Genomic DNA, 14,778 nt, shown 5'->3' on the forward strand with positions numbered 1-14,778 from the left:
GGTTGGGGAGGCGCTATCCTCAGAGGCCACTGGTAGAGATGGATTGAGATGGTCTGGCCTCTCAAACGCCTGGAGTCAGTTCAGGCGTAAAAGAGCAATGTGTAGCTCAAATCATCAAATTACAGGAAAAACAATTGACAAGAATCAGGGCCTCCAAACCCCCCCTGCCCCCTGGATATGACTGTGCTTCTCTCTGGAGTGAGGCTTTGTTTCTCTGGCTCTTGGCTGACTTCTTCCAGACTTTTTTCACAACTTTGAAACACTTCCTAACCACTGCAAAAATAAGAAGATTCTTTTTTTCCTTCTCTCCCTATTTCAGTTTAAAAAGATCCTAACTTGTCTATTTGGGTCATTGGTCCTCACTGAAGTGGGGTATGAGAAGACATTATGGTATGATCCAGGCTGACAGCCATATTTATGTGGCCTTACCATGGTGAAATATTAAAATAATCTCATCTTCTGCACACAAGGTGTATACTGCTAAAATGTCTAGTATAATCTAGGTATGGCACAAAACTAAAAATCTTATTTTTAAGGATATATAGAGCTCTGGCATCTGTGAGGCCTAGTAGACTAAAATTCTGAGATAAATGAGCCCTTTCTGAATGAACTGGTCATATCTGACAATTTTGTCCTCTTGTTTTGTTTCTTCCAAACCCAGGTGCCAGTCGAGTCTACAGAATGTTCCCAGTGTGAGGTCATTTCTGGGATAAAGAGAATATAGTCCAGTTTGATGCTTCATGTAACCAGGGGGGCAGTAACAGAGACCACAGGAGGTCTGAACACAAGGACAGTTTGCCCCATGGAGCTTCTACCTCGGTGAGTCTGATGGAGCAGTAGAGGCTGGACTCTAATGGCAGGGTACATTTCCCGTGGGCTTACAGAATTCGAGAAACCAAGTACTAATGGAAGGAGGAGGCCTGCATCAAATATAGGATGTTTGCCAAACTTGGGAGTCAGCCACCAAAATGCTTGCTTAGCTGGAGCTCCTAAGAGCAACTGCGTCTTCCACAGGCTTCCAGAAGTAAGAAGACAAGAGACTTGCCAGGCAGTCAGCCCAAAGCTGAAAGGGGTTTCATCGAGCCATCAGAAGAACCTAGAGACATTCCAGGATCAAGAGGATTGTAAATTGGTCCAACCCAATTGCCTGTGTAACCACACCGACATGACCAGCCTCTCACCACGTCTGCTAGCAGAAGAAAAGGAGTACCTGCTGCCTTGGTCTCTTCTGTAATAAGAGCTCGTTAAAAAAAGCAGGAGCATTACTTAGTAGTCAAGAAACAAAGCCGGCATAGAAGCAGACCCACAAGTGCTTCTAAGATTTGACTTAGCAGACAAGGATTTTATAACAGAGCAAAGACAATAAAGGAAACACATTAGGGTAAAAGAGCATTTCAACAGACAATTGGAATCCAGGAAATAGAATCAAATAAGCATCAACAACTGGAAAATATAATATCTAAAATTAAAAACTCATTAAATGAAAATTTGCATGCCAGTGTATCTGTTCACCCAAGCCTCCTGAGTTCCTTACATTCTGGTCCATGGGACATCTCCATGGCCAACAACTAGAGAGTTGACAAGCAGGGCTTCTTGAAGCCCACCCTCTCACTGCAGATGGGTCTCTCCTGATTGGTCTATATATGCACTTCCCCAACTGATGTCACCTTTTGGAAGTCCCCACCAGATCCAAATATTGAATCCATATAGAAGGCATTTCCTAAAAAGGCACAATCTCAGAAGAGGAAGACCATTTTCATATGGAAAGGGATATATGTTCATTGGTGATTCCCACACAGAAAGCCAGAAATCTAGGAGAGGAACCTGCTGATTATTGAGCTAATTATTTCTCTGTCTCATTTCCACCCTGATTAAGAGACTTGAGTGCACCACGGAGAAAGAGATCAAATGGGATGTTGGATAGCTAGACAATTGTGCTATGTTGTTTAGCCTCCTGAGTCTGGCTGAGTGTGGTCCCCATGATAGTACTTCCCATGAAACTCATGACAGCCTTACAGACATGAGTTCCTCACAGGCAAAACCTCAAGAGAGGACTCCTATATCATCTGCCATGCTTTGAAAGATGGTAAAGAATCAATCTACCTTTTTTTGAGACAGGGTCTCCTATAGCTCAGGTTGGCCTTGAACTGGCTATGTAGCCAAAGATGACTTTGAATTTTTGATCCTCCTGCCTCTACTTGTGGTTATGTGGTACTAGAGATAAAGCCCAGACAAAACTCTACTATATGAGCTACATCCCCAGCTCTCAATCCATTAATTAGATATGGTAAGTGCAAAAAAGGAGCAATAGTTATTCTTTCCTTTCCTAGCTGTGTGTAAGATAAGCAGGGAGTTAATGAAGGTTTGCTTTTCCTTATAGATATATTCTAGCTAAGAAATAAAGTTACCATAACAGCAATTAGTTGCTCTTAATGAGATAATGTATTCAAACAATGATTCCACCATTTTTATAGAAATACAGAAATCTACCTATGAGGCATTTTGTTTGTTTGTCTGTTTTGTTGTTGTTGTTGTTGTTTTGAGATGGGGTTTCTTCGTGTAACAGCTTTGACTGTGTGGTCCAAGCTGGCCTCGAACTCACAGAAATCCACCTGCCTCTGCCTCCTGTGTGCTGGGATTAAAGGTGTGCACCACTACCACCAGCTTCAATTGCTGAGAATTTGAACCCGGACCACATCCAACTTTTGACCTTGCTACCAATTTGTAGGGAATTTGTCTCTTCAATAAGCAAATCAAAATCGTTGAGAATAGAGTAGAGGACACGAGACTAATCAAATCAGTATATATATCACATGATAGTGAAATTTAGATCTTAATTTAAGAAAAGTATTTTAAAAACCACTTTATGGCAAATCAGGGAGCTCTGAACACTTGAGTTCATGCTGAGTTAATTTAAGAGTGCATCATAGATTTTTAGATGTGATAATGATATTACAATTGTATAGTGTCTACTAAGTATTTATCTGTTAAGATGATACCTTGAAGCTGGGCACAGTGGCACATACTTATAATCCCAGCATTCTAGAGGTTAAGACAGTAGGATTATGAGTTCAAGACCAGCTTGAGCTATATAGCATAACCCTGTGTCAAAAACTAACAAAACAACAGCAATAAAATGAGGGCACATTGAAATATCTGTAGGTGACATTATAGGATTTTCCGAACTTGCCTCAAAATAATTTGCAGGGAGGTTTAGGGTCAGTGTGTGGAAGTACAGGAAAGCGAGGGTGGCCTTTGGGGAAGGTTGTTCAGACTGGGTGATGAGTATAGGAAAATCCATTGTATGTTCTTTTTACCTCTGTGTGTTTGAACCCCAGCAAGCACATCATTCACCCTGTGTGCTAAGGAGGTACATGCTGGGGATTAAGTAGTCTGGGATGATGCAGGAACCACCAGACCAGCTCTAGAGGGACTTCAGTCTGTTCCTAACTAAACATAAGGAGAAAAATCTCTTGACGGGGTTTCACTGTGTAATCTAGGCTGGCCGTGAACTTGAAATCCTCTCAAGCCACCCTTCTGAGTGCTGATGTTACAGGTGTGCTAGTCTTCTCTTTCACACTTATTGAATTTGCTTCACTGGGTTTTTTTCTTCTTACATTCCATACCCAATGGATCACTGGATAAGTGCCTTTGGTTTGTGATGATTTATAAGTATTCTATCTCGGGGATTGGAGAGATGGCTCTGAAGTTAAGAGCACTGGTTGCTCTCCCTGAGGACCCAGGTTTGATTCCCAGCACCCCACGTGGTTTCTCATAATCATCCGTAGCTCCAGTTCCAGAGGAACCTGACGCCCTCTTCTGTCCTCCATGGGTACTGCATGCATGTGGAGCACAGACATACATGCAGATAAAACACTCATGCACATACGATAACAACAGCAATAATAGTTGTTGTGGAATACTTAACTATGTAAAGATGCATTACATTTGTTTATGTGGTGGAATACTACCTTAATTGTGTAAAGGTGTGCTACATTTGTTTCTCCTGCGTTTGTTTAATTATGAAAATATGTGTTGCTGTTTCACCTTGCCGGCCTAAGGCACTGACTGAGCTAATAAAAAGCTGAACAGCTGAATGGCTAATAGTTAGGCAGGGGAGGGATAGACAGGGATGGCAGGCAGAGAGTAAACAGGAGGAGAAATCTAGGCTGGAGAGAATGAGAAGAAGAGAGGAGAACAAGGGAAAAGGATAGGGAGATACCCAGGGCTAGAAATTAGGCAGCTGTCAGCCACAAGACACAGAACAGGACATACAGAAGAAAAGGCAAAAAGCCCCCAGGCAAAAAGTAGACAAAGAGAAACAGATTAATTTAAGTTAAAGAAAAAAAAAGCTAGTCAGAAATGAGCTTAAACTAGGCAGCACCATTCGTAACTAGTAAGAAGTCTGTGCCATGATTTGGGAGCTGGTTGGTGGCCCAAAAGAAAAAGCCTGCTACAAATAATAATAAACATTAACAGTGTGGATAGTCCAGACATCTAGTCTTTATGGAGCTGCTATGATAGAGACGCCAGCTCCACACTGTTTTCTGAGACGCTTTGTTCACTCACCACCTTCTGAGGCTACTCCAAAGCTGTCTCACACATTGCTGGCGAGTCTAAATTTCCCGTTTAAGACAGGTTGCAGAACCTGTGCCCTCCTCTCTTCAGTTTAGAGTGTGACTGAGGAAGGAAGACATGCACAGTCATTTCTAGGTTGCATGGGGCAGGCTGACCAATTACCCGCTAATTGTGGCCACTGCAAAACAAGAGCAAGCATGTGACAGAGGCAGACAAGCAATCAGGGGAGGTGGATTGGAGTGTCTCTGCAGAGCCTGCGCAGGGGAGGTCTGGTCCCTTGCTTGGCACTACTGGGGGCTGGAAAGACTTTCAGAGGGGAGGCCTGATGAAAGGTTGTCTTGTGTGTCCGTCATGCCTCTATCAATGGGGGTCATCCTGTTTCTCTTTCATTCCCACCACGAGGGGAGTGGTTTTGCTATTCTGTGTGCTCTGTATATGCTTCCCTCTTACCAGACGCTTGTGGTGGTGGCGCACGCCTTTAGTTCCAGCACTCAGGAGGCAGAGGCAGGCGGACCTCTGTGAGCTCCAGGCCACAGTCAGAGCTACTCATAAAGGAACCCTACAAAAACAAACAAACAAAAAAGAATCTGCCTGTGCAGCAAGGATGGAAACCTCCCAAACTGACCTGAAATGTCCTTTTTGCCTCTCTAAAGTTGATTGTCTCAGGTGTTCGATACAGTAGCACAAAGCCAAGGAACTTGACCTTAGAGTCTTTCTCTTCACCCACTTTGCATCAGGCACAGGTTGGTTTGTTGGGAAATGACCATGTGTGTTCAGTACTAGCTCTGGAATCTTATCAGTTTTGTTGGAGTCCTCCCCATCAATGTTTTACCCGCAGTGTCTTCTTCCAACAGTGCTTCCTGTCAGAACAGTAGAAGCAGGCCTGAGCTCCTCTCCAGCCTCCCGACAAGCTGTCAATACAGAGCAAACAGTCCACCTAGGATGCCGAGAGTCCCACGTGCAAAACTGAAATCTTTATATCTAAAAAAATTTTTTTACATTTGTTTTATTTTATGGGTATGAATATTTTGCCTACATGCAAGAATGTTTACCTCAAGTGTGCCTGGTGCCCACAGAAGTCAGAAGAGATCTCTGGATCCCCTGGCACTGGAGCTATAGGTGATTGTGAGCCACCATGAGGGTGCTAGGAGTCAAACCCAGGTTTTCCGCAATAGCAGCGAGCACTGAAACCACTGCTCCATCTCTCTAGTCCAGGACTGGGCTCTTTAAAAGCCCCGTTAGCTGCTCTAGAGAGCGAGTTCCAGGACAGCCAGAGCTGTTACACAGAAAAACTCGGTCTCAAAAACAAAACAAAATAAAAACAGAAACAAACAAACAAAAAGCCCCTTTAGATAGTTCTGTGATCAGGTCTTGCCTTTGTTGGGAATGACTGGGTTTCCTTCCAGAATTTTCTTCAAGGGGGAAAAAACAAGTTCTGATTTGCCCACAGTAGAACAAGAACCGGCTTTCACAGAGCGGATTGGAACGAACAAGGAGTAACAGTCATCTCCAGAAAAGCTTCCATGGGAAAGGTGGATGGAATTTCAGCTATTTCAGCTTTAGTCAAAATGCTTCTGAAAATTACACGATCTACAGCCTGGCTTTACTGTTACTATACCCAGGGGTCCAGTAGAGCTACACTGCAATGCCTCCATTTAAAAACCAAGTGTGAGGGTTTTGTGTACCATGCCAGTCTCTTGGGACAGGACGCTCCTCCATCCCCAGCTTGCCTGCCTGGCCTCTTTCTTCTTACACTTCCCAGCCAACCTGCTAGGGAGGTACTCTGTTTTCCTCGTCTTCACTGCTCTAGGGCTGTCTAGAAACGCAAAGCTAGTAAACTCAACTATGAATCATTGTAACTAAAAAGATACATAGAAGAGAGCTCCCTCCAGTGTTAAAGACTGCTTAGCCCAAAACCTAGTCGAGGGTACAGTGTGGGGAGCCACAGTTAATGTAAACGATAGGAGGAATCTTGGTCACAGTGGAGAGCATGACAGATAGCTCCTTTTGTATTGGAGATCTAATGTGAGGGGAGCGAAGCTCCAAGGAGGGTGTGGAGGAGACCAGCTCTTCTAACTCACCTTTGTTCTCATGGCTGACGCTCTCCTTCCCCTGCCGCCTTTTCCCTGTTAGTCTGTGGAGGCAGAAAGTAGATGCAAAATAGCCGCAGCTTAAGATGGTGAAGCTGAAAGAGTTGGCACTCACTGAGCTCACTGTTTCCTTTCTACTGTCTGGAGCCAGGGTAGGAGGCAGGATAGACAACAGCACGTCTACCTGGTCCAACTTTCCATACTTTTTTTTTTTTTTTTGGTTTTTTGAGACAAGGTTTCTCTGTGGCTTTGGAGGCTGTCCTGGAACTCTCTCTGTAGACCAGGCTGGCCTCAAACTCACAGAGATCCGCCTGCCTCTGCCTCCCGAGTGCTGGGATTAAAGGCGTGCGCCACCAACGCCCGGCTCCAACTTTCCATACTTTTAAAGATGACCAGCAAAACAATAACCAAGGCAGATGGAGCAGAAAGAGGAGCAAATGAGAAAGGGAGAATGCATAATGTTGCTGCATGGAGGAGGAGGACGGATCCTAAGGGCAGAAGTCTGGATGAGAAAATGGGAAGAAACATTGCCAGGGAGCTTTATCATGACCGAAGAAATGTGGAGGTGTCCGAGCTGGGTGCTTAGAAATACATCAGACACTCTGCTAAGTGGTTTACATCCATTGTCTGAACTTAACCATTCTGGTGACTCTGAAATGTGGGCGCTCTGGTTTTTCTCAGCACAGACAGAGAAACTGAGGTTCAGAGAAATAAGCATTCCACCCACGATCAGTCCTCAGTGATGTGCGGGATTAGGGTTTAAACCTGGGGGTGCTGACTCCAGATGGAGCTCTGGCTGCTAAGTAATCTTCAGTCACTCTTCCAGAAGCTTCTCTGCTTCTCCCCCGTTTACCTTCTAAGACTGGATAGATACAGGGTGGTGTGTTATGGGTTGTATGGATCAGTAAAAAGAACCTTGTCAGACTAGTGGGCTTCTAGATGCTGGTGAGCCTGAAATCCATGCCAAATGAGGAAGCTTTGGAGAAGATGCCTAGATTAGCTTGTGTGAGAGAAATGTGGGACACTGAGAATGGGAGGGGCTGACAGAGAGAAGCAGTTATTGCAGGAGTCTTTTCAGGGAGACCGGTTGGTACAAATGACAGAGAAGTGGATTAAATCTAAGTCTTGAGGCAGACTTCTAGCTAAGGCTTTCCAAAACTGGAGGGTGGGGGTGGGGGTGGGGGTGTGGGAGTATGTGGGGGTGGAAGGGATGTGGGTGGGGAGTACCCTCATGGTATAGAATCTCCCCATTACTGAAGGTGTATGATCAAGACTCCATCATTAACTTATTCATTCTCATTACTTATATGGAGAATCCATACCTATTCTAGAGAATGTAGTCCGAAAAATAATAAAAGACAGGTATCTAATTTTAGTGTGTGTCTGTTGGGGGAAGGCCTGAAAACAAATAAAAACAGAGACAGATTGTTACATTAGTTACTTAAAAGTCAGAATATATAGCTTCAAGGAAATGAAAAAGGGCCTGAGGGAGGACACAAGGGAAAAGTCTGGAATGTTCCGCTGAGGTTCTCCTGGGTTTCCTTTGTATTTCTAGTGTATTAGTCTGGTGTATCAGTCCCTGGCTTCTCTGTGTTTGCAGTTCTTAGCACCTTCAACTTTGCTCCAGTGACAGCCCTGAGCCACTGAGCTATCTGCCTATCAGCAATGGAAAGTTCCCCTAAAGCCTCCTTAGCCCATGACATTGCCAGTTCAGTCAGATGCCTACCCTTGGTTCTGGGGAAAAATAAAAAACAAGGTTCTGGATATAATTTGCAACTCCCAACATGCCAAAGGAATCTGGTCCAGGCTGGGACTATATTGGGCTTCCAGGCTTCCTCCTTGCCTACTGTCTCCTTCCCTATGCTGTCTTTTCCTAGGCCCTTATGAATCCTTATGTTGATATGCATCTTGGAACTCAGTCCATGACAGCAGGGGCCAGACTTACATTTATAAAATGCACTCTGGTCCCTGGGGGAGAACAGCCTGTACCTGTGTGCAGGCTAGTGGCTTAGACCAGTGATGAAGGAGGATTTCTTTAGGAGGACACCAATGGTGAGAGCAGAAAAGGGGACCTGAACTCCGTTCTTACTTTAAAAAAAAAATGGTTTTGCCGGGCGGTGGTGGCGCTCGCCTTTAATCCCAGCTAGGGAGGCAGAGGCAGTCAGATCTCTGTGAGTTCGAGGCCGGGCTGGACTGACAGTCTCCAAAACAATACAGAGAAACCCTGTCTTGTAAAACCAAAAAAAGAAAAAACCGGTTTCATATTTCTTTTATTTTATGCTTATGAATGTTTCACCTGCATGTATGTATATATATGTACCCCATGAGTGCCTGGTACCCATGTAGGTCAGAAGAAGATGTTGGATCCAAACTATGGATCATTGTGAAGCACCATGTGGGTTCTGGAAACTGAACCAGGTCCTCTCTGCACGAGCAACACGTGCTCATAACTGCTGAGTCATCTCTCCAGTTCATAAAGTCTGTTTTGAAGATAGAATGAACAAAGCTTGCGTATGTGGCAGGGAATGAAAGGAAGAGATCTGGAGTAGCTTCTGGATTGGGTGATGATGTTGCCAGATATTGATGTTTAAAGATATTCAGAGGTTTAGAGGGGACTGAAATCTCCTCACCGGGCAAGGAGGAGAGCCTCAAAGGCCGTGTAGCCATTTGAAGAGGCATACATAAATCCAGGCTCAGCCACTGAGCAAAAGACAGGATTACACAGGAAAGACAGTGGTTACACAGGAAAACAAACTCAAACAAAGAGTACACATCCAGATTGACAGGTAGCTGCAAAAGTCACTGACGCTGCCCAAATGCCTTTCAAGTTATCTAATGGGCTGTTTCTATTTCCTGCTTCTACCGTTCTCCACCCATATGATCCAGGTCATGTCAATCATTATGCAATGCTCAGGGCCTGTAGGTAAAAGTGCACTTGTGTAAGACTCATGCTTTCTCAGCCTGTCTAACTTACACCTTTGGTTTCAGGTCATCTTGCATTTGAAAAGAGCAAGATGTCTTATTTCTTTCATCATCATTATTGCTAATATTTACTGAGTATTCACTAAGTGGTAGGTACTTTGCTTAGCACTTTCCAATATAATCTCATTTAATCTTTGCACTGACTCTGTGAGATAGTGCTCTGGTCTTCCTCTCTTGGGGTTTAAGCCATTATGGTGGCTTAGCCATTCCTCTAAAGGGGGAAAAACAGTAACTGAGTTGGGGATTTGTACCAGATCCCAAGTCTTCAATGGGTATGATTAAACCCACTGGGGATAGGGGTGGGGAAGATGTACTGTCCAGGTATCCAGAACATTTCTTGCACTCCAGGCAGTAAGGTAAAATACAAGGTTCTGAATTCCCCCACTCTCCAGTTTCTCTCAGAGACACACCCACTACCCTCAGCCTCCACCTAGATGGTTAAGACAGACTATCAAGCCTCTGGACTTGTCTGTAGTGGATCATCTTGATTTCATCAGCTAAGATGGGAAGTGGGTGGTTCCATTCCTTATGGTATGCAACTGGATTACATAGAAAGGAGTGTCTAAGTTTCATTTCCTGTTGGTGTGATAAATATTCTAATATAAGCAACTTGAAAAAAAGCATTTATTTTTGCTCCCAATTCTAGATTATAATCTAGTTGTGGTGGAATGAGCTTTGGAGAACTGGTCACCTTATCTCCACACTCAGAAGAAGAAAGTAATAGATGCATGCATATTGTGTTCAGCTTGCTTTCTCCACTCCTAGACAATTGGAGATCCCCTGCCTAGGGAATGGCACCACCCATGGTGGTGGTCTTCCCATCTCAATTAATGTGATCAAGGTAATCATGCTGGGCATAACCACAGGCCAACCTGATCTAGATGATCTCTGAGTGAGACTCCCTTCCCAAGTGACTCTAGAGTGTGTGAAGTTGACAATTAATAACCACAAGGAGAAAGACCAAGATGGCTTAGCAGGTAAAAGTAACCTCTTTTACCTGTACAAGTATGACAAGGTGAGTTTGATTCTTGGGACTCATGGTGGATGGAGAGTATTCACTCCTTAATAGTTTCCTCCAATCTTCATTTGTGTGCTGTGATACTCACCTGCTCACATTAGTACACATATACTACTATACAGGTACATACTTGATAATAATAAATATAGTTTAAAATTTTTATGTAAAAGAAAGTGTGAAAGAGCCAAATGTGGTAGTGTAGGTCTTTATCCCAACACTTGAGAAGCAGGTAGTTAAGTGTTTGAGGCCAACCCGGTCTACATAAGTGAGTTTCAGGTTAGCCAAGGCTACAGAGTGAGACCCTGTCTGAAATGGGGAATGGGGACACTAGCTGAGTCTCAATATTTATCACTAGCTACTTTCTAACTGAATACAATATGGCCTAAGCCCTCCACATCCTCAAACTCTGAGCCAAAATAAACACCTTCTCCTTTAAGTTGCTCTTGTAAGAATTTTATCACAGTAACAGGAAAAATATTTAAGACACCACCTCGGCATCCCAGTTCTTCCTGGCACCCTTTGGCTCTGCTCTGCACAGTAGGGCCCCTCCCTGCAGGGTCACTTTCTCCTTGTTACGTTTGTGTGCATATAGTGTATGTATGTGTGCATGTGTTTGTGTATGAGGGGGCTCATGTGTACTTGTGCCAGCATGCTTGTGGAGGTCAGAGATCAAAGTCAGGTGTATTCCTCTATCTCTACCTTACCTTTTAGTTTTGAAACAAGGTCTCTCCCTAATGGCTGGCCAGTTGAGTACCAGGGATCCTGATAGGAAATGTCTTCTGTAAATATGTTTATCTTGTTGGTTGATGAATAAAATGCTGTTGGCCAAGATAGGTGGGACTAGGAGAGAGAAGGATTCTGGGAAACGCAGGCAGAGTCAGTCACCATGTAGGACGCTGAAGGAGTAACAGGTCTGGACTCTTTCTCTGGTAAGATAAGACCACGTGGAAATACTTAGGTTAATAGAAATGGGCTAGTAATTAAGACAGAGCTAGCCAATAAGAAGCCCTACTCATCAGCCAACAATATTATAATTAACATAAGTCTTGTGTGTTTATTTGGGGGCTCTGAGGTGGTTGTGGAACTTGGTGGGAAACACCACAACAGGATCCTCCTGTCTCTGCGCTACCTTTACATTTAATGCTGGGAGTACAGCCACACCCTGGCTTTTTAAGTGGGTGCCTGCAGATCTTACAGTAATAGCTCTCTCTTTTGCTCCTTCCTGAAAGAGCTGTACTTGCACCATAGAGGTTCAGGAATTTCCTTAGAGACGCCCCAAAGTAACTTGTTTTGAGCATGCCAGATCTTCTCAACCTATGTTCATCAAGTGCCTGCTGGGTGCTAGACAGTGTTTGTCACTGAGACAAGAAGTGATAAACCTTGGCTTTGACTGCAGGGCACCCAGAAGGAAGGCCAGTCGTGTTGTCTAGGCGATCAGATCAGAACTCTGTTCCCTATAGCCTTGCATTCTCAGTTGCCTGGAGACTTCAAGGGCCTTTTCTAGTTTAAGAGGAGACTCAAAGCCAGGAAGAATTCTTGTTCTGCAGTGAAACATTGGTTAAATCACCAATGCACTATTATAAATCACTGAATGTGTTACTACAAACCTCAAAACATTCTTACATACATTGAGACAAATAAGGAGGCGGGGAGATGGCTCAGCTAAGAGCAGTTGGTGCGCAGGCCAGAGAATCTAAGGCAGAATATCCAGTATTCACCAAAAGCCGAACATGGCCGTGCATATGCCTTGTTCAGTGAAAGACCCTGACTCCCAAAACACGTAGACGAAAACAGCAACAGCAGAAAGGAAAGTGATAAACAAAGACATCTCAGATCCTCCTCTGGTCTCTGCATGTATGTGTACCTACACACATATGTGCAAAGAACACACACCACACCACCACTGCCACCACTAATAACAGTCTGAAAACACATGGATTTTACACTACGTTGTGAAATGGGGATAAAGAGAACACAGTATTGACACCATGAGCCCACTGAGGGGAAAAGGCTCAGCTGTTTTAATGATAGTGATTATCTCAAAATAATGAGTTCTGATGGTTGCTTTAATTATAATTGGCTTTGTGTTCATTTTTAATTTTAAAATAATTTATTAGCCTACCCATTGCTCCTCACAGATTCCATCATGAGAAAGCCTGCTGCCTGTATAGTGCCAGGGACAAAAAGGACCGAGTGCAGAAGAAAAGAGAGCCCACATAATGGAATTTTCTTTTTTTCTTTTTCTTTTTTTTTTTTTGAGACTTTTGTATGTCAATGAAAAGACCTGTATATCCAGTTCTCTAGATCATTCCAAAGCATCACCTGACTTTTTAAAATTATAGACAGGTGTGAGGTAGTATATCATTGTAGTTTTGTTTTCTAGTCCCTTGATGATTGGGGCTATTGAACAGATTTTCCAGTGTCTCTTGGCTTATGTATTTTCCTTGGGGGAACTATTTATTCAGATACATAGCCTAGATCTTATCTCTTAAATATGATTCTGCATTTTTCTTTCCTGCTAGGGAGCAACAGGCATATTCAGCAGTCAGCACTTAAAACAAACAACTTAGTTAGGCAATTAGGAACCTTGTGCAGGACATGTTCGTCAGGATTCCATCATTACAACCAAATAGCAGAGAGGATTAATGTATGAAAGGAGAGATTTATTTAAGCCACACTCTTGGAGCATCTATTCTGGTTGTCATAAGCATCATATCATGGTAAAGTGCACCACACAGCATAACCAGTCACATCGTGAATCAGGGAGCAAAAGGAACAGGCTTTGGGCTCCACAGTCCCTTTGGAGGGCACACCCCCAGGAACCTAACTTCCTCCCACTGTGCCCCACTTATGGAAGAGTCTATCACCTCCCTGCAGTTCTACCCTAAAAAACAAGTCCTTAACACACGCTCCCCCGGGAGACATTTAGGATCTAAACTACAGCTCAGGGTTCTTACAGTTTTTCTGCATTTTCTTGTCTGATTTTTGTTGTTGCTCTTCTTGCTCTTTTGGTTTCCCCCCCAAATAAAATATGTTGCATGGTGCTTAAAATGTTATTTAGGGTGCTGGGGAGATAGCTTGCTGTTTAAAGCTTTTGCCTTGTGATTGTGAAGACTGGATCCCTAGAATGCAAATGCAGGGTGGTGTGGCTGCTCACATGTCACTCCAGTCTGGGAAAGCAAAGGCAGGGCAATTTGCAGACCAAGATGACCAGGTGGTCTAGGCATATCATTAAGCTCTGGGTTTGACTGAGAGACCCTGCCTCAGCAGATAAAGTGGAAGCATAATCAGTGATGTTTCCCAGCCAAGCAGGGGGTGGTGCACACCTTTAATCCCAGCACTGGGGAGGCAGAGGCAGATGGATCTCTGTGAGTTCAATGCCAGCCTGGTCAACAGAGAGAGTTCCAGGACAACCAGAGCTACACAGAGAAACTCTGTCTCAAAAAAAGACAAAATAAAAAGAAAAGAGACAAGGGTTAACTCTTGAATCCCAGGCTGATGCCTGGGAATCCAGCATGGGACTGATCAAGACCCCCTGAATGGGTGTGTCAGTGAGGAGGCCTAGGTAATCTATTGAGCCTTGGGCAGTAGATCAGTATACATCCCGAGTATACACATGGACTTTGGACTCCCATCCAACACTGTGAGATGCACTCTCACCCTGAGCTCTTGGGGGAGGGTCTGGGCCCTGCCCTGGATGAAATGACAGACTGTGGACACCCCTATGGAGGGCCTCACCCTCCCTGGGGAAATGAGGGGATATTGGGGGGGTTGGGAGGAGGGTACGGGAGGAGGGGATGGAAATGGAGAGGGACCTGGAACTGACTTGTGAAGCAACCTTGTTTCTAATCTAAATTTAAACTTAAAATAAATAATAAAAAAATTAAAAAAAAGAAAAAGAAAAAGGAAAAAGAGGAAGGAAGGAAAGGAAGGAAGGAAGGAAGGAAGGAAGGAAGGAAGGAAAAAAGATGCTTCCCAGTATCATTTTGGGCTTCCAAAAGCACATACATGTGCATGTGCACCCCCACGTGTGCCCACACATATGCAAGAATGCATACCTGCACATGCACATCACACACACACACACACACACACACACACACACACACA

The 14,778-nt window shown here is 44.0% G+C and overlaps 1 long non-coding RNA gene across 1 annotated transcript; it reads right to left on the minus strand.

Moving 5' to 3' along the window:
- Window positions 1-751: 751 nt before the first annotated feature.
- LOC110341642 lies at window positions 752-11,524 on the minus strand. The gene is made up of 4 exons (XR_002383613.1): window positions 11,373-11,524; window positions 6,660-6,712; window positions 5,204-5,489; window positions 752-1,096 (listed from the first exon to the last, which is right to left on the minus strand). It is a non-coding gene; the product is annotated as an uncharacterized LOC110341642 (long non-coding RNA).
- Between the last annotated feature and the right edge of the window lie 3,254 nt (window positions 11,525-14,778).

Source organism: Mesocricetus auratus, unplaced genomic scaffold, assembly GCF_017639785.1.
Source record: "Mesocricetus auratus isolate SY011 unplaced genomic scaffold, BCM_Maur_2.0 Super-Scaffold_4256, whole genome shotgun sequence".
Lineage (NCBI taxonomy): Eukaryota > Metazoa > Chordata > Mammalia > Rodentia > Cricetidae > Mesocricetus > Mesocricetus auratus.